Source organism: Hyperolius riggenbachi, chromosome 3 (assembly GCF_040937935.1).
Source record: "Hyperolius riggenbachi isolate aHypRig1 chromosome 3, aHypRig1.pri, whole genome shotgun sequence".
NCBI lineage: Eukaryota > Metazoa > Chordata > Amphibia > Anura > Hyperoliidae > Hyperolius > Hyperolius riggenbachi.
The window spans coordinates 297,066,757-297,085,420 of NC_090648.1; the positions used below are offsets into that span (position 1 = coordinate 297,066,757).

Sequence of the window (18,664 nt, forward strand, 5' to 3'; positions counted from 1 at the left end):
TTGCTGAAAGATTTTTAGGGTTTTTCCTTTTGCCTTTCATTTTATACTGTATCGATTTAATATTCAAAAATCGCAATTAATGAACATCAATTTTTTGAAATGTCACTTCCTGTTACTTTCTTCGGTGCATGCGTGCTTTTCTCACAGGATCCACAATACTTGTGCATGTTCCCAACATTAAATGACAATCGCCAAAAAATACATCCTTTAAGATTTTGTGTGAACATCATCATTTCTTAGCTTAGCTGGTGGAACAAGGGTCTAGTAACAATGACAACTGACCGATCCTTCCCAAAACAACCAGTTTGTCAGAGAATTCTTTAAAGTAAGTACCTCACTTTAGACATGAAAAAGCATTTACTACCATATTACAGTGTACTGCAATATATGATAATGACTGTGATACTGGTTACAGCTTACTAACTATTTTACGTTCATATCTAGAGAGTAAAGTATTTTATTGTATGCAAAATGCTGTGAGTAGTCAGGAGTGCCTGATCTTTGCTTTGGAATATCATAGGCAAGAAATTATTTTTTCTTCTAGATTAAAGGATACCCGAGTTGACATGTAACATGATGAGATAGACATGGGTATGTAGTACGTACAGTGCCTAGCACACAAATAACTATGCTGTGTTCCTTTTTTCTTTCTTTGCCTGAAAGAGTTAAATATCAGGTATGTAAAAGGCAGTTCCTGTCTGAGTCAGGACTGGGTCAGACTACAGTGTAACCCTCACTGATAAGAAATTACAACTATAAAACACTTTCATAGCAGAAAATGGCTTCTGAGAGCAGGAAAGAGATATACGGGGTCAATAGTTCATAGATTTTAGCTCTGCATACTTCAATGAATGTGTTATTGAGCAAAAACAATAAAAAAAAACTTTAAAAGTATATTTAAATATAAAATAAAACTGTGGAATATCTTAAAAAGTCATTTTTAGGAAAAGGAGGATAGATACAATTGTTTATTTCATTAGTTTATTTCCACCTCGAGTATCCTTTAACACAGGGGCAAACAGAAACTGTATTTACATGCAGAAGTACAGTTAACCTGTAAGCCAACTATAAACTGACTGCTGGAGTATCTGATGTAGTGATCTTCAGGTTTCTTTGGAATTGGAGAAATAAAACCTACTCAAATCCACAGATAATACAATTACATTACATCTAAGCCTCCAAATTTATTTAAATCCAAAACAACTTCCTTTAGCAATGGAAAGCATCCATCTATCCCGCAGGTCATGGTGAAATGCACCAAGCATTTTTACCATGTCACCATGTTTTCATGCTTACACAAGAAACTTGATTTAAAAGTCCACAACTGGAAGACCTTCAGCAGACTGGCACATGGTAAGAGACAACTTTTGAACTAGAAAATTTCCAGTTACATCGATTATGTAATGGCAATTATGGCAACACAAAACTGTTGCTGCTAAGCTATTTCAAAAGAATTCACCACTACTAGAATCCAGTCCAACTCGCTGAAAATGTCCATTAACATGTAATACCTAAGGCTTGAGCTGCAGATTAGACTTATAAAACACCAAAGTTCTTCCTAAAATACACATAATTCTATTGTACATCACATACATAATACAACCTACAGTGTATCTTCTCCACTTACATACCTTAAAGGATACCCAAACTGAATTGTGACATAATGAGATAGACATGTGTATGTACAGTGCCTAGCACACAAATAACTATGCTGTGTTCATTTTTTTTTCTTTCTCTGCCTGAAAGAGTTAAATATAAGGTGTGCAAGTGGCTGACTCAATCCTGACTCAGACAGGAAGTGACTACAGTGTGACCCTCACTGAAAAGAAATTCCAACTATAAAACACTTTCCTAGCAGAAAATGGCTTCTGAGAGCAAGAAAGAGGTAAAAAAGGGGAATTTCTTATCAGTGAAGGTCACAATGTAGTCACTTCCTGTCTGAGTCAGGACTGAGTCAGCCACTTACATACCTGATATTTAACTCTTTCAGGTAGAGAAATAAAACAGCACAGTTATTTGTGTGCTAGGCACTGTACATACACATGTCTATCTCATTATGTCACATTTCAGTTCGGGTATCCTTTAAGAAAAATAAACACTCCTTTTCAGGTCATTCGATATGTATGTCATGTACTTTATTAAGCTGTATTGTAGAGATATATCTGTGATTATTCTGATTATTGCCTAGACAACTGCTCTAAAAGTTTCATTTCAATGCAGAGAACAGTAAAAGTTTATACTGCCCTGCTTATTTTTCAGCTTGCTAACTTTTTGAGTTTTGTGCATTTAAATAATATCACTCCTATGCATTCCTAACATGAACTGGAAGAGAGGAGTGTCAAACTTTGCTGCCAGTTACTGGATTAGGTAAGGTGTTGACAAATCAATGAGTAGCAACAGATCCTCCTCTGTGCACCTTATTATTCATGCAGTAAGGTGCAAGATTATTGGCAATCTACAAACCAAACAAAGTACCTTTGTCACGGTTGCAAAGAAGTGCAAGTAGGTAGTGGTTGTGCACCACCCAAAAGAAGGGCATGTAAAGTAAGCTCTAGTAGTGTAATGTGCTACAGAAGTATATGCAAATGATGTACCGAGCACAAGTACAGAGGCCCCAACACTAAGAACAGATATATGAAAAAAAGGCTTTATACAAATATTAATACAAAATGCGCAATTAATTCATTAGCAGCTTGGTACACTAATAATAGCAAACCCACCCAATAAGAACAATTTAAAGCTTTCCACAAAAGCTGCACTCTGTCATAGCAATAAAGTTGCTATAAAATGTCAAAATAACCCCTTTCACGCTGCAGGAAGCAAAGAAAACCTCCAGAGTTCCAAAGCCTGGTGTGTAAATTAAAACTACACATCATAAAAATAAACAAAGAAACTGAAAGCTATGGAAATGCAAATAATTAATAGCCTCAGAATCTCTTCTAAAGGCAGCAAATGTTTAGTTGTAATAATAAATGTGCAAAAAAGGGAACACTGTAAAGTGTTGTGCTAAAAAGGAATCACAATAGTTGGATATAAAAATATAATAATACCTATTGAAACATAGTAGACAGATATATAGCACAGTCAATTAGTAGACAGATATATAGCACAGTCTATTACGAAAACATGTAAAAATAAAAACCAGCCAATATAATTACCAGACTATGGGGTAATGGATGGCTCTATGCATTACATGATCACCAGGGCAACTTCTTCAATATAATGTGTCCTATGGAATTGGGCAAATTACGAATATTTAAGGGCCACATAGAGCACATAGATGATTAAACAGAGGTAAGCGATGGCCATGGCATTCATTGTTTAAACTCTGTCCATTCAAGTGAATGGATGACCATCACCACAATCGTTTACCATCATTCATGCAAATACTGCGCTTGATCACATTGTTTACTTTTCTCACTTTTTCCTGGATGTTACATGTAGTGTCCAAGGTCAACTAACAGCAGCTTTTCCGTGTTCCCTTGCGGGGTCAAAAAGCGGTGCAAAAATCAAATGATGGGAAGCACTGCCAGATGTTGCCAAATGCTTTGCTACTCACTCACATAAAAGCATTTGAGTGGCTGCTTCTGATACCCATCTGAACCAGCCCTTAAACCGGACCTGAACTCAGAATTTGCTCTGAAACGTTACACTTTAACCACTTAAGGACTGCAGTCATAAAACCCCTTAAGGACCAGAGCCTTTTTTTCCATTCGGACCACTGCAGCTTTCACGGTTTATTGCTCAGTCATACAACCTACCACCTAAATGAATTCTACCTCCTTTTCTTGTCACTAATACAGCTTTCTTTCGGTGCTATTTGATTGCTGCTGCGAGTTTTAGTTTTTATTATATTCATCAAAAAAGACATGAATTTTGTCAAAAAAATTACTTTTTTAACTTTCTGTGCTGACATTTTTCAAATAAAGTAAAATTTCCTATACATTTGAGCGCGAAAGTTATTCTGCTACATGTCTTTGATAAAAAAAAACCCATTCAGTGTATATTTATTGGATTGGGTAAAAGTTATAGCGTTTACAAACTATGGTGCCAAAAGTGAATTTTCCCATTTTCAAGCATCTCTGACTTTTCTGCGCACCTGTCAGGTTTCATGAGGGGCTAAAATTCCAGGATAGTACAAATCCCCCCCAAATGACCCCATTTTGGAAAGAAGACATCCCAAAGTATTCAGTGGGAGGCATGGTGAGTTCATAGAAGATTTTATTTTTTGTCACAAGTTAGCGGAAAATGACACTTTGTAACAAAAAAAAAAAAAAAAAAAAGTTTCCATTTCTTCTAACTTGCGACAAAAAAAAAATGAAATCTGCCACAGACTCACTATGCTACTCTCTGAATACCTTGAAGTGTCTACTTTCCAAAATGGGGTCATTTGTGGGGTGTGTTCACTGTCCTGGCATTTTGGGGGTGCCTAATTGTAAGCACCCCTGTAAAGCCTAAAGATGCTCATTGGACTTTGGGCCCCTTAGCGCAGTTAGGCTGCAAAAAAGTGCCACACATGTGGTATTGCCGTACTCAGGAGAAGTAGTATAATGTGTTTTGGGGTGTATTTTTACACATACCCATGCTGGGTGGGAGAAATATCTCCGTAAATGACAATTGTTTTCTTTTTTTAACACACAATTGTCAATTTATAGAGATATTTCTCCCACTCAGCATGGGTATGTGGAAAAATACACCCCAAAACACATTATACTACTTCTCCTGAGTACGGCGATACCACATGTGTGGCACTTTTTTGCACCCTAACTGCGCTAAGGGGCCCAAAGTCCAATGAGTACCTTTAGGATTTCACAGGTCATTTTGAGAAATTTCGTTTCAAGACTGCTCCTCACGGTTTAGGGCCCCTAAAATGCCAGGACAGTATAGGAATCCCACAAATTACCCCATTTTAGAAAGAAGACACCCCAAGGTATTCCATTAGGAGGATGGTGAGTTCATAGAAGATTTTTTTTTTTTGTCACAAGTTAGCGGAAATTGATTTTAATTGTTTTTTTTCACAAAGTGTCATTTTCTGCTAACTTGTGACAAAAATAAAATCTTCTATGAACTCACCATACTCCTAACGGAATACCTTGGGGTGTCTTCTTTCTAAAATGGGGTCATTTGTGGGGTTCCTATACTGCCCTGGCATTTTAGGGGCCCTAAACCGTAAGGAGTAGTCTTGAAACCAAATGTCGCAAAATGACCTGTGAAATCCTAAAGGTACTCATTGGACTTTGGGCCCCTTAGCGCACTTAGGGCGCAAGAAAGTGCCACACATGTGGTACCGCCGTACTCAGGAGAAGTAGTATAATGTGTTTTGGGGTGTATTTTTACACATACAGATGCTAGGTGGGAGAAATATCTCTGTAAATGACAATTATTTGATTTTTTTTACACACAATTGTCCATTTACAGAGAGATTTCTCCCACCCAGCATGGGTATGTATAAAAATACACCTCAAAACACATTATACTACTTCTTCTGAGTACGGCGATACCACATGTGTGACACTTTTTTGCAACCTAGGTGCGCTAAGGGGCCTAACGTCCTATTCACAGGTCATTTTGAGGCATTTGGATTCTAGACTACTCCTCACGGTTTAGGGCCCCTAAAATGCCAGGGCAGTATAGGAACCCCACAAGTGACCCCATTTTAGAATGAAGACACCCCAAGGTATTCCGTTAGGGGTATGGTGAGTTCATAGAAGATTTTTTTTTTGTCACAAGTTAGCGGAAAATGACACTTTGTGAAAAAAAAAACAATACATATCAATTTCCGCTAACTTGTGACAAAAAATAAAATCTTCTATGAACTCACCATACTCCTAACGGAATACCTTGGGGTGTCTTCTTTCTAGAATGGGGTCATTTGTGGGGTTCCAATACTGCCCTGGCATTTTAGGGGCCCTAAACCGTGAGTAGTCGTCTTGAACCCAAATGTCTCAAAATGGCCTGTGAAATCCTAAAGGTACTCATTGGACTTTGGGCCCCTTAGCACAGTTAGGCTGCAAAAAAGTGTCACACATGTGGTATCGCCGTACTCAGAAGAAGTAGTATAATGTGTTTTGTAGTGTATTTTTACATATAACCATGCTGGGTGGGAGAAATATCTCTGTAAATGACACATTTTTGATTTTTTTTACACACAATTGTCCATTTACAGAGAGATTTCTCCCACCCAGCATGGGTATGTGTAAAAATACACCACAAAACACATTATACTACTTCTCCTGAGTATGGCGATACTACATGTGTGACACTTTTTTGCAGCCTAGGTGCGCTAAGGGGCCCAACGTCCTATTCACAGGTCATTTTGAGGCATTTGTTTTCTAGACTACTCCCCACGGTTTAGGGCCCCTAAAATGCCAGGGCAGTATAGGAACCCCACAAGTGACCCCATTTTAGAAAGACGACACCCCAAGGTATTCCGTTAGGGGTATGGTGAGTTCATAGAAGATTTTATTTTTTGTCACAAGTTAGTGAAAAATGACACTTTGTGAAAAAAACAATAAAAATCCAATTTCCGCTAACTTTTGACAAAAAATAAAATCTTCTATGAACTCATCATACACCTAATAGAATACCTTGGGGTGTCTTCTTTCTAAAATGGGGTCACTTGTGGGGTTCCTATACTGCCCTGGCATTTTACAGGCCCAAAACTGTGAGTAGTCTGGAAACCAAATTTCTCAAAATGACTGTTCAGGGGTATAAGCATCTGCAAATTTTGATGACAGGTGGTCTATGAGAGGGCAAATTTTGTGGAAACGGTCATAAGCAGGGTGGCCTCTTAGATGACAGGATGTATTGGGCCTGATCTGATGGATAGGAGTGCTAGGGGGGTGACAGGAGGTGATTGATGGGTGTCTCAGGGGGCGGTTAGAGGGGAAAATAGATGCAATCAATGCACTGGGGAGGTGATCGGAAGGGGGTCTGAGGGGGATCTGAGGGTTTGGCCGAGTGATCAGGAGCCCACACGGGGCAAATTAGGGCCTGATCTGATGGGTAGGTGTGCTAGGGGGTGACAGGAGGTGATTTATGGGTGTCTCAAGGTGTGATTAGAGGGGGGAAATAGATGCAAGCAATGCACTAGCGAGGTGATCAGGGCTGGGGTCTGAGGGCATTCTGAGGTGTGGGCGGGTGATTGGGTGCCCGCAAGGGGCAGATTAGGGTCTAATCTGATGGGTAACAGTGACAGGTGGTGATAGGGGGTGATTGATGGGTAATTAGTGGGTGTTTAGAGGAGAGAAGAGATGTAAACACTGCACTTGGGAGGTGATCTGATGTCGGATCTGCGGGCGATCTATTGGTGTGGGTGGGTGATCAGATTGCCCGCAAGGGGCAGGTTAGGGGCTGATTGATGGGTGGCAGTGACAGGGGGTGATTGATGGGTGGCAGTGACAGGGGGTGATTGATGGGTGATTGACAGGTGATCAGTGGGTTATTACAGGGAATAACAGATGTAAATATTGCACTGGCGAATTGATAAGGGGGGGGTCTGAGGGCAATCTAAGCGTGTGGGCGGGTGATTGGGTGCCCGCAAGGGGCAGATTAGGGTCTAATCTGATGGGTAACAGTGACAGGTGGTGATAGGAGGTGATTGATGGGTAATTAGTGGGTGTTTAGAGGAGAGAATAGATGTAAACACTGAGCTTGGGAGGTGATCTGATGTCGGATCTGCGGGCGATCTATTGGTGTGGGTGGGTGATCAGATTGCCCGCAAGGGGCAGGTTAGGGGCTGATTGATGGGTGGCAGTGACAGGGGGTGATTGATGGGTGGCAGTGACAGGGGGTGATTGACAGGTGATCAGTGGGTTATTACAGGGAAGAACGGATGTAAATAATGCACTGGCGAATCGATAAGGGGGGGTTTGAGGGCAATCTGAGCGTGTGGGCGGGCGATTGGGTGCCCGCAAGGGTCTAATCTGATGGGTAACAGTGACAGGTGGTGATAGGGGGTGATTGATGGGTAATTAGTGGGTGTTTAGAGGAGAGAATAGATGTAAACGATGGATTTGGGAGGTGATCTGATGTCGGATCTGTGGGCGATCTATTGGTGTGGGTGGGTGATCAGATTGCCCGCAAGGGGCAGGTTAGGGGCTGATTGATGGGTGGCAGTGACAGGGGGTGATTGATGGGTGGCAGTGACAGGGGGTGATTGACAGGTGATCAGTGGGTTATTACAGGGAAGAACGGATGTAAATAATGCACTGGCGAATCGATAAGGGGGGGGGGGTTGAGGGCAATCTGAGTGTGTGGGCGGGCGATTGGGTGCCCGCAAGGGTCTAATCTGATGGGTAACAGTGACAGGTGGTGATAGGGGGTGATTGATGGGTGATTGATGGGTAATTAGTGGGTGTTTAGAGGAGAGAATTGATGTAAACGATGGATTTGGGAGGTGATCTGATGTCGGATCTGCGGGCGATCTATTGGTGTGGGTGGGTGATCAGATTGCCCGCAAGGGGCAGGTTAGGGGCTGATTGATGGGTGGCAGTGACAGGGGGTGATTGACGGGTGATTGACAGGTGATTGACAGGTGATTGACAGGTGATTGACAGTTGATCAGGGGGGATAGATGCATACAGTACACAGGGGGGGGGGAGGGTCTGGAGGGGTCTGGGGAGAATCTGAGGGGTGGGGGGGGGGGGTGATCAGGAGGGAGCAGGGGGCAGTTTAGGGACTAAAAAAAAAAATAGCGTTGACAGATAGTGACAGGGAGTGATTGATGGGTGATTAGGGGGGTGATTGTGTGCAAATGGTGGTCTGGGGGGTGGGCAGGGGGGGGTCTGAGGGGTACTGTGGGCGATCAGGGGGCAGGGGGGGGCAGATCAGTGTGTTTGGGTGCAGACTAGGGTGGCTGCAGCCTGCCCTGGTGGTCCCTCGGACACTGGGACCACCAGGGCAGGAGGCAGCCTGTATAATACACTTTGTATACATTACAAAGTGTATTATACACTTTGTAGCGGCGATCGCGGGGTTAACAACCCGCCGGCGCTTCCGATTGGCCGGCGGGTTGACGTCGCGGGTGGGCGGAGCCTATTGCCGGTGGATGCGCGCGCATCCCAGCGCGCGATCCCCGGCCAGAGAGTGCCCCAGGACCTGACGCCAATCTGCGTTACGTGGTCCTGGGGCTGCCACTTTGCCGCCGCCAATATGAAGTAGGCGGTCGGCAAGTGGTTAAAGGAGTTGTTGGGGGAAATATAGTAAAATGAATGGTACTTACCGGAGGCTTCCTCCAGACCCAAGCTCCCAGGACCTCCCTCGCCGCAGCTCTGCCCGCAGCCATTCGCCTGCGCGGTCCGCTCCGGCCCATGTGGCGGTGATTGACAGCGCCGATCGCGCAGGCGCAGTACAGAGCGACCTCCAGGTCGCTCTGACGTCATCGCCGGGGACCGGGTCGAAGCTCCGGCGAACGGCTGCGGGCAGAGCTGCGGCGAGGGAGGTCCTGGGAGCTTGGGGCTGGAGGAAGCCCCCGGTAAATACCATTCATTTTACTATATTTCCCCTGACAACTCCTTTAAATAGATTTGTAATATATACCGGTAATATATACCGGTATATCTTTTCACGCAACTACATATGCAGTTTTGAATTGAATGTCATGCATGGCGCACTTTTAATAAGGTTCGCATTATACACTATTGCAATGGTCATTGGTCAGTACCTGATGTTCCCAGTCTCTATTGTTTTTAATTTGTAATGTATTGTCCAACAAAATTCATACTTATATACGTATTATTACTTGGTGGGATTGTGATTGCATTATATGCATATGGTTGTTGCCTTAGTGCTCTAAAAGAGAACTCTTTTTCTTCAACTTTAGATATAAAACACTATCATCCATATAAAATGAAAAAAAGAATAATAAATGTTTAACATGTTGCACATAAATCACAGTGTACTTTGGTATTATGCCTCCTGCTTTAATTGCTAAAATAAAGGCATGGGACATATTATTAATGTCTTTTTCTTTATAAAGCCCTTAATCGCCTCCCAAGTATAGCGCAACAGTATTCACAGACTAATAAGACACATAGCACGCTCATAACTCACCCTAGATCTGTCATGGCCTAATTCTGTCTATGCCAGACTACAACTCCCTAGTGATTAAAAAGTAACTGATGACCAATCAATTGTTTTACGCAGCATCAGCTAAATGACATATTTTATGCTATATTTACCTTTTTAGGCTTTAGCACGTGTGCACTGCAATGATCTCTAGTTTCATCTGTAAGTGTGATGTATAAATATCAAACATAAAATTATAATGCTTCCCACTTCTGAGCTGGCATATTTGCTATTTCCTAACCGAAAAAAAAATCTTCTATTGGATGAGGCTAATTTATCAGAGTACATTGTAGAAAAAAAATCCAGTTTTTCCTCTCTCACTGTTTCTTACCTCTGTACTCCGCCAGTTTTTCTCTTAATATGCTGGAGGAGGTAAGGAGATGCCAGAAACATAAGGCTTTAGGCTGCTACCATGCCCTCTTTTTCACTCAATTTTAAAATAAACAGTACCAAAATAAAACTATCTGTTCATATAACAGATTTTTAAAAGATTAAATAAAAAATATTGCAAAGAGCTTTATTAGAGATTTTTCACTGAAACATGCCTTTAGGTAGACAAAAAGGAAAAGAGAGAGAAGGCTCCAGTAGGAATAGAGAAGAGATTTGCTCATAAAGTAGCTATAGCAGAAAAAAGGTTGTAATATGGGTTCTTGGTTTACAAGATGCTAGGTATGCATTTTATTCGCTACATTTGATATTAGCCATCATTTCTACCACAGCATATGGACAATGTAATAGGGTGGCTGACCCAGCATGAGTTGCCATAATCTGCCACCTATTCTCCCTTGAGAGTGACACAAATGTTGTGCTCTGTAATATTTGCAGCTTCAGTTTTTAAGGTGTCAATTTACATAAGAGAGATCAGATTTACATAATCAGATGCATATTAACTAAATGCAGTAGTTGCAATGATCTTTATTAGCATAAAAAGTGAACTAGAACACAAAACTCATGTACACTGTACTTTGCTAAAAAAAAAAAAATACAGCAGACATAATTATTATTATTAATACATTTTCAGTATCATCAAGCACTTCAAGGTGTGAGGTTCAATAGTGGTCAAAAAGAGAAAATATCCAAGAGTGTCCAGCAAGGGCCTGATTCCTCCTGAGGTGTCAACAACATAATTATGTTGACACCAGCACCAGTGCAGAACTCGCTCAATATTGGCAGCATGTGAGTGTGAGTGCCTCTGCATGCACAGTGAGGCAAAACGTTTTGGACAATGACCATGGGCCAAGAAGGGTAGAAAAGGAACCACTTTTTTCCAAGAAAAACATAAAGGACAGACTCATCTTCTGTAGGAGGTTCAAGGATTAGACAGCAGAAGATTGGCGCAAAGCTGGGGGCTGGCTATGGAGCTGGAGGATGGGCTGTCGAAGAGGTAAGCCAGCCTTCAGAAAAGCGTAGAGGTGCTTTTTCTAAACAGGGACTCCTTATAAGGCATATAGTGGCTGAGCAGGTGAGCAAATGCAATTGTCTCACTCCAAACTGATTATAGCATACAGAGAAAGTGTCCCTGACACAAACTTTGAGTGCATTGAAGGTGCTCTTTAACTTATGTAATGCTTATAATTGTTCTTCAGCATACCACATAATCATGCAAAATGCTGAAGCACCAAAGTTTGCAAAACACATTTACAGCAATGCAAAAACTTTTGGCCAGTACTGTAGGTAAGGTCACTCTACACTGCATTCTGCTCCTTGACCTCTTTCAAGGTTTTTGCTCCCTGTTCCTGATTTTCAACAGAATCTCCAAAGTCAGAGATAGCAGGCTTGCTGCCAGGACTAATTTTCCATGTCTGATTCTAGATTTCCACGTTTTTTTCTGGAAATTTGCTCTGTTCCTCCATCCACCTGTCCTGTGCTGTAGTGCTTTGTCTCTCACAACACTTGCTCCATATTTTCCAGCTCATATCTATGGATAGCTATTGTTTCCTCTGTGCACTTTTCATATACAACTTTAATTTCCAGGTCCTGGGGATATAAGAATTCAGATAATTTTTTACCATCTGCAATAACATAGGATTACCTGCCTGGGGAACACTGCAATGTAGAAAGGTAAATTCCACTTTAAGTTTAAATATTTGTCTAATGAAAAAAGACAGTGTTCAGCTTAACAGATTCTCTTTTTATATAATTTATTTACATTTTTATCGTTTGTCGCCAATTTCACCTAGAAAACTGCAAGATTGTCATATGCCATTAATATAATATATATATATATATATATATATATATATATATATATATATATATATATATATATATATATATATATATATATATATATATATATATATATATATATAAATACACTATAGAAATCAAATAAAGCTTCTCATGTGAGTGTCTCTTGCAACTCCATTTGCTAGTCAATAAACAACATGTCAAGCAGACAGATTATGATGTTCCTTTTGAAGAATCTAACACTGAAACATTGCCTTAAACTGTTAAGGAATAATGAACCGTGATATAAGTCATATGCTGTATTTTTCTGCTATTTTTCTGCTTTGCTAGGGGCAACTTAATGCTCCATTAAAGTTCATTTTTTGGGGGATTGGCAGTGGCTCTCTGCATAGTCCTTACCTGGATTCGCCATGCTTCCAACCTAGGTATTAAGCTTATGCATTAAGTTTGATTTAACCCGATTTATATGCATTTTAAACTAGGTTTTAGGCAAACTGACTTTTATGCATATTTCATAGTGAGGTTTGTTGGGACCATTATAGTACTACATTGAATTTGCATCACTAGCACGCAGTATTAAATGCATTTGTATTTTAATAAAACATATCATAGATCACAACAAACAGTGAAAAAGTTTGGAAGAAATCCCTGCAGAATTTATAGTGAAATACTACTCTATTCTACATAATTCAATGCATGATTTTTCTGCCAAAAATATACAGGGATGAAATGATATTAACCACTTAAATCGGAACTGTAGTTAGAAAATAAACATATTGTTTCACTTACCTGGGGCTTCCCCAAGCCCCCAGCAGCTGTCCTGTCCTGCGCCGGAGCCTCCGTTCTCCCGCCGCCGCTACGTCCCATACCTCAACTTGTAAGTCGAGGCCAGCGCAGCCCTGCCAAGTGTATCCTTTCTTTGCATTCCCCTCTGCAATAGCGGGGAATGCTAAGAAAGGATACGCGTGGCCAGAGCCGTGCAGGCACAGTGGCCTGGCAGTGAAACCGAAAGTAGCTGGCGGCGGGAGAACAGAGGCTCGTTGAGAAGCTGCGCGGGACAGAACAGCTGCTGGGGGCTTGGGGAAGCCTCAGGTAAGTGAAACAATGTGTTTATTTTCTATCTACAGCTCCGCTTTAAGCCCACAGGGTTGTTTATTTTTTGCATCTGAGCAACTTTCACCTCCCATTCATTTGCCAATAACTTTATTACTACACAATGAATTGATCTATATCTTGTTTTTTCCCCCACCAATTAGGCTTTCTTTGGGTGATACATTTTGCTAAGAATTAATTATTTCTAAATCCATTTTAACAGGAATATTAAGAAAGAAATGGAAAAAAAATCATTATTTCTCAGATTTTGGCCATTATAGTTTGAAATTAATACATGCTACCGTAATTAAAACCCATGTATTTTATTTGCCCATTTGTCCCGCTTATTACACCATTTAAATGATGTCCCTATCACAATGTATTTTATTTGGAAGTAAAGGTGCATTTTTTTCACTTTGCATCCATCACTATTTACAAGGCCATATTTTAAAAAATTATATTAATATACTCCTTTGACATGCATATTTAAAAAGTTCATACCCTTAGGTAACTATTTATGTTTTGTTTTTTTTAATTGTAATTTGTTTTATTTATTTTTTTATTAAAAATTTTATTTGGGTAATTTTTGAAGTGGAAGGTAAACAGCTAATTTTAAATGTAAAATAATGTGTTTGTTTAATAAAAAATAGATGTGGGTTTAGTTATACTTTTTGGCCACAAGATGGCCACAGTCAAAAAATCCTGGAAGCGTATGATCACACTTCCAGGGTGCATTAGGAGGACGGGAAACTTTTTGTTACACAGAAAAACCCGCAGCCTCTGATGAGACGCTGTTGGCTTTTCTGCGGGGGGGCTTCAATCAATGAATGGGATCTATAATCCCATTCATTGATCGCTGGGCTAATGACCGGGGTCCGCGGGAGTGCATGCAGCCCAACTGGATGAGAATGTTCATCCAGTTGGGCTTAAGTGGTTAAAGAGGAACTGTAACCAAGGATTGAACTACATCTCAACCAGTAACTGATGCCCCTTTTCCCATGAGTAGTCTTTACTGTTTGTTTTTTAATAGATCATCAGGGGGTTATGTATGGCTGATATTGTAGTGAAACCCATCCCACAGTGTGACATCAGGACCTAGGTCCTGACATCACAGTGTGGGAGCCTTGTTGCATTGTCTCCTCCTCTCTCTGTATAGTGCTGTGGTAAATGTTTCAGGGCTGTATAATAATGAAACATGAGTGAACTGCCTGGTTGAGTGTTAATGTTTATTTCTATAGAGAAATCAGGTAGAAGGAAGGGTGTGAGTGAGCAGTTGCTGCTGCATGGGTGATGGGGTAGAAGTATTCATGTTGACAGATGTTCCAGCTTGTGGTATTGATTGTTCCTCAACAGAGTGGGTGGTTAGCTTTACAAGGAAAGTCAGGCTTTTGAATATTTGTTTGTTCATTGCAAAATGTTGGAAACTTCTGGAAAGATACAGCTCTATAAATTACATAATAATGAAAGTGAGGTGTGGTTCAGTGTTGAGCCTACCGTGCACTGGTAGACTTTCTCCTGATGTGCTCAAAAGATAAATCAACATCTGATCAGAGAGGAATCTATCATTGTCACACACTGCAAAACTATGAACAATAAATTATTGCCGCTTACCCAGGTGTTATCTCTGCTAATGCTGCTCTTCCTGGGGTCCCATGCAGCAGACGGAAATGGCAGCGCTTCCAAATAGACGCTGCACTTGAATTGACTACCTGCACAAGTATGCAGAGCTCGAATAATGGGCAGATTACACATCTTGCATTCAAAACAGGTACAGTAAAGGAGGGTGTTAGCTTCAGCATAAGTTGTGCACAAATTATCCCTACTAGACTCTCCCACGGCGGTGATGGGCCCCCACGGGAGAGAACCTAACCCTTAGTCTAACAGTGAAGCATATCAAATAGTGAAGCATGTTCAAACAGTGAAAATTATCCAATCAAAAGGTTAAAACCTCAAACTAATGTAACAGTGAAGCATATTCAACAGCGAAGCATATCCCATGCAGAGTATTATTGCAGCAAAGAGCTCTAATACTCACCTTTCCAGCCAGCACACTCTTTCCTCTCTGCTGTCTTTATCTCTCGGGCCTGTAGTGAACTGGCTCATGTACACACTCGCATACACTCTGCACAGGGCCCCCCGAGGAGAGCAGCTTTAGCAGGGGGAGTGTCACCAGCTCTAGGCCCCCTGCACCCCTGATCTAAATTACAATCAGGCAGTATGTTGGGGCAACAATCTTATTAAAGCAAACCTGAAGCGAAAATAAACTTATGAATTAATGAATTGTATGTGTAGCATGGATAATAAATAGAACATTAGTAGCGAAGAAAAGAGTCTCATATTTTTATTTTCAATTATATAGTGTTATTTAGAACATTGCATCAGATTTTCACAGTTGCATTTCAAAATCCACACTATTAAAGCTGTAAAGCAAAGCAGAAATAATGTCCCTTTGAACTTTCAGCAGTAAAAACTTATCTGAAAACTATCTCTCAGTTTCTTGGCTGTTTTTCAGAAAACAGGACTGAGTTTGACAAAGTTGGTTGAATAGCTCAGAGAGGCTCTTTTGCACAAAGAACAACTCAAGTTTTTTAAACTCTTTCTATACTGAAAAACAACATGAGACTCTTTTCTTTGCTGCTAACGTTCTATTTATTAACAATATTACACATTCAATTCATCATCTCATACGTTTATTTTTGCTTCAGATCTACTTCAACTCATAGTGTATGGACACCTTTAGTCACTGAAAAGAGCCAAAGACACACTATTTGTTAAAATAGCAAAGTTGGTTTTGGTAATACTTTTAATGACTAATCATACATAGTTTTTTTTGCAAGCTTTTGAAACTTAGGGTTTCGCCCTCAGGCATAATACAGAACTGAATCAGAACCATACCATACCATCAAATATTCAGTGATATGATGCTTTTGATGGGCAGGCAGCTTTGGCACAAATAAATACATCCAGAGGTCTAGAAGAGAAGAGTGGCTGGAGGGCTATGGATGGAGGAGAGATGCTGCCCTCCATCACTTCTCTCCAACTGCATGATCTAGCACACTGTTGCCAAGGTGCTACTACCACCAGAGGGAATGTAAGAGTCTAACACTACCTGTTAGAAGCAGAAATTTTTGAAGCCTGTGGCCTCTGGAAATTTGGGCAGCGCCATAGCCTGTAAAGTTGATTGCTACTATAGCACTATTTGGGTGCCAGAGGTGCCGGATGTAGCCGAAGCATCGGAAGCGGCGCAGATAGTGGGAGGTTAAACTGGTATTAATTGGTGCAGACAGTGGCGGAGCAGTTGAAACCAGTGCTTAACAGCGCAGATAGATGCAGCAGGAGGTAACTGGGAGCATGAGGTTCAGATATCCTGTAGCCATATTCCACATAGCCTCTAATAGAGTTAGCCATAGGTAGGAGCAGGGGTTAGTGTTAAGGTGGCCACACACCATACAATTTTTTAAATATCTGTTCAATTTAAGAATTGCAATCAATTTTTCTGACTGATTGTAACATTTCAAAAAATATGACCAATGTACCACACACCTATGTTCAATTTTTCCCCAATTATGATAAAAATGATTGGAAACTCTGAAAAAATTGATAGGGTGTGTATATTAATAAGTTGACAATCTGACACACACCATACAATCTTTAGAGAAATGGAACAAAAATATCTGGCAGTCCGGATAGATAAAAATCGAAAAAAATCGAAAAAAACGGGAAATCCGATCGGATTTTTCAGTCGAATGAAAAAAAAGCTTTCTATTTTTTCGCGAGATCCGATCGTTTTTATCGAATTGCCATAAAATTGGATCATTTTATTGTATTGTGTGTGGCCACCTTTAGGTGTAGGTAGGCTAGTAGGTTAGTCTTAGGAGTAGGCGGAGTAGGTTACTGCTAGTCATAGACTAGAGTTAGTGTGAGAATTAGGTTACAGTGGGGGATAGTAGAATATCGGTATATTTACTATCAGGGACAGTAGAATATTGGTAATATTACCAATATCCTACTAGCGGCTTCACCAGGCACCCAAATTTCCAGATGTACATCGTCCTGTCGCCTACTGTCTTCCTTCACAAGCTGTCACCTACTGCCTGTCACTTAGTAGCTATCACTTATTACTGCATGCCACATACTGCCTCTTACCTACTGCCTGGGACTAAAATATACCTATTAACCAATTCACCCTCAAGAGTTTTTACCCAAAAGGACCAGAGCAATTTTCACCTGTCAGTGCTCCTCCCTTTTATTCCCTAATAACTTTATTATTACTTATCACAAGAAAATGATCTATACCTCGTTTTTTTTGCCACCAATTAGACTTTCTGTGGGTAGTACATTTTGCTAAGAATTTTTTTATTCTAAACGCATTTTAATGGGAAAAATAAGCAAATAATGAAAAAAAATCATAATTTTTCAGGTTTCAGCCATCATAGTTTTAAAATTAAATGTTCTCCTGTGGATAAAACTGACACATTTTATTTGCCCAGTTGTCCCGATTATTAAACCATTTAAATTATGTCCCTATCACAATGTATCGCGATAATATATTATTTTGAAATAGAGGTGTTATTTTTCTGGGTTTTTTTGTCAACTATTTACGTATTTTTTTTAACTGATTTTTTTTTTTTACAGGTGTTTTTTTTTCCACAAGATGGCGCTAGTGAACACTCTCCCTTTATAGGAAGTGTTCACTTTTTTTTTTTACATTTAACTACTCTGTGACTGTTTCCTGTTTTATTTTATTTTTTTATCAAACCAAGTTTATTAACGTATTCAAGGCACAACAGAGAAAACCATAATTCAGACTTATATCTAGTTGCAATAGAAATAAAGAGTACTTTTTGTGTGAACGATTTGGAGCTTCTAGATCATCATCATAGAACATATTACTAAAGAGATGTGTATATATTTTACAGATAGAAAATGTTACATTCCACCAGATTCTTATCGAAATAATCTATCCCTAATCAAGTCAAAGTCAACCACCTCAGGGGTATCCAACCATTTATCCCAAATATTCTCAAACCGAGCCCCATTACCTCTATGCATATGTACTATTTTTTCCAGCTTAAGATACTCATTGAGTTGTTTAACCCATTGCGTGTAAGTAGGGGGAGTTTCATCTATCCAATGCTTAAGAATTAATAGCCTCGCCTGAAAAAGACTTCTATGAATTGCAATAAGGGATACTTGTTTGGGGTCAGAAAGATCAGTCGCACTAAGAATACATGTATTGACATCATTCACTATTTCGGTTTGAAAAATCCCTGATAAAGTATTAATAATCATTCCCCAATACCTGTGCAGTTTG

At 40.2% G+C, this 18,664-nt stretch overlaps 1 long non-coding RNA gene across 1 annotated transcript; it reads left to right on the plus strand.

Annotated features, from left to right (window-relative positions):
- Nucleotides 1-1,100: 1,100 nt before the first annotated feature.
- Nucleotides 1,101-18,010, plus strand: LOC137561437 (uncharacterized). Its single transcript, XR_011030010.1, has 3 exons — nucleotides 1,101-1,353; nucleotides 12,043-12,129; nucleotides 17,986-18,010. It is a non-coding gene; the product is annotated as an uncharacterized lncRNA (long non-coding RNA).
- The last annotated feature ends 654 nt before the right edge of the window (nucleotides 18,011-18,664 follow it).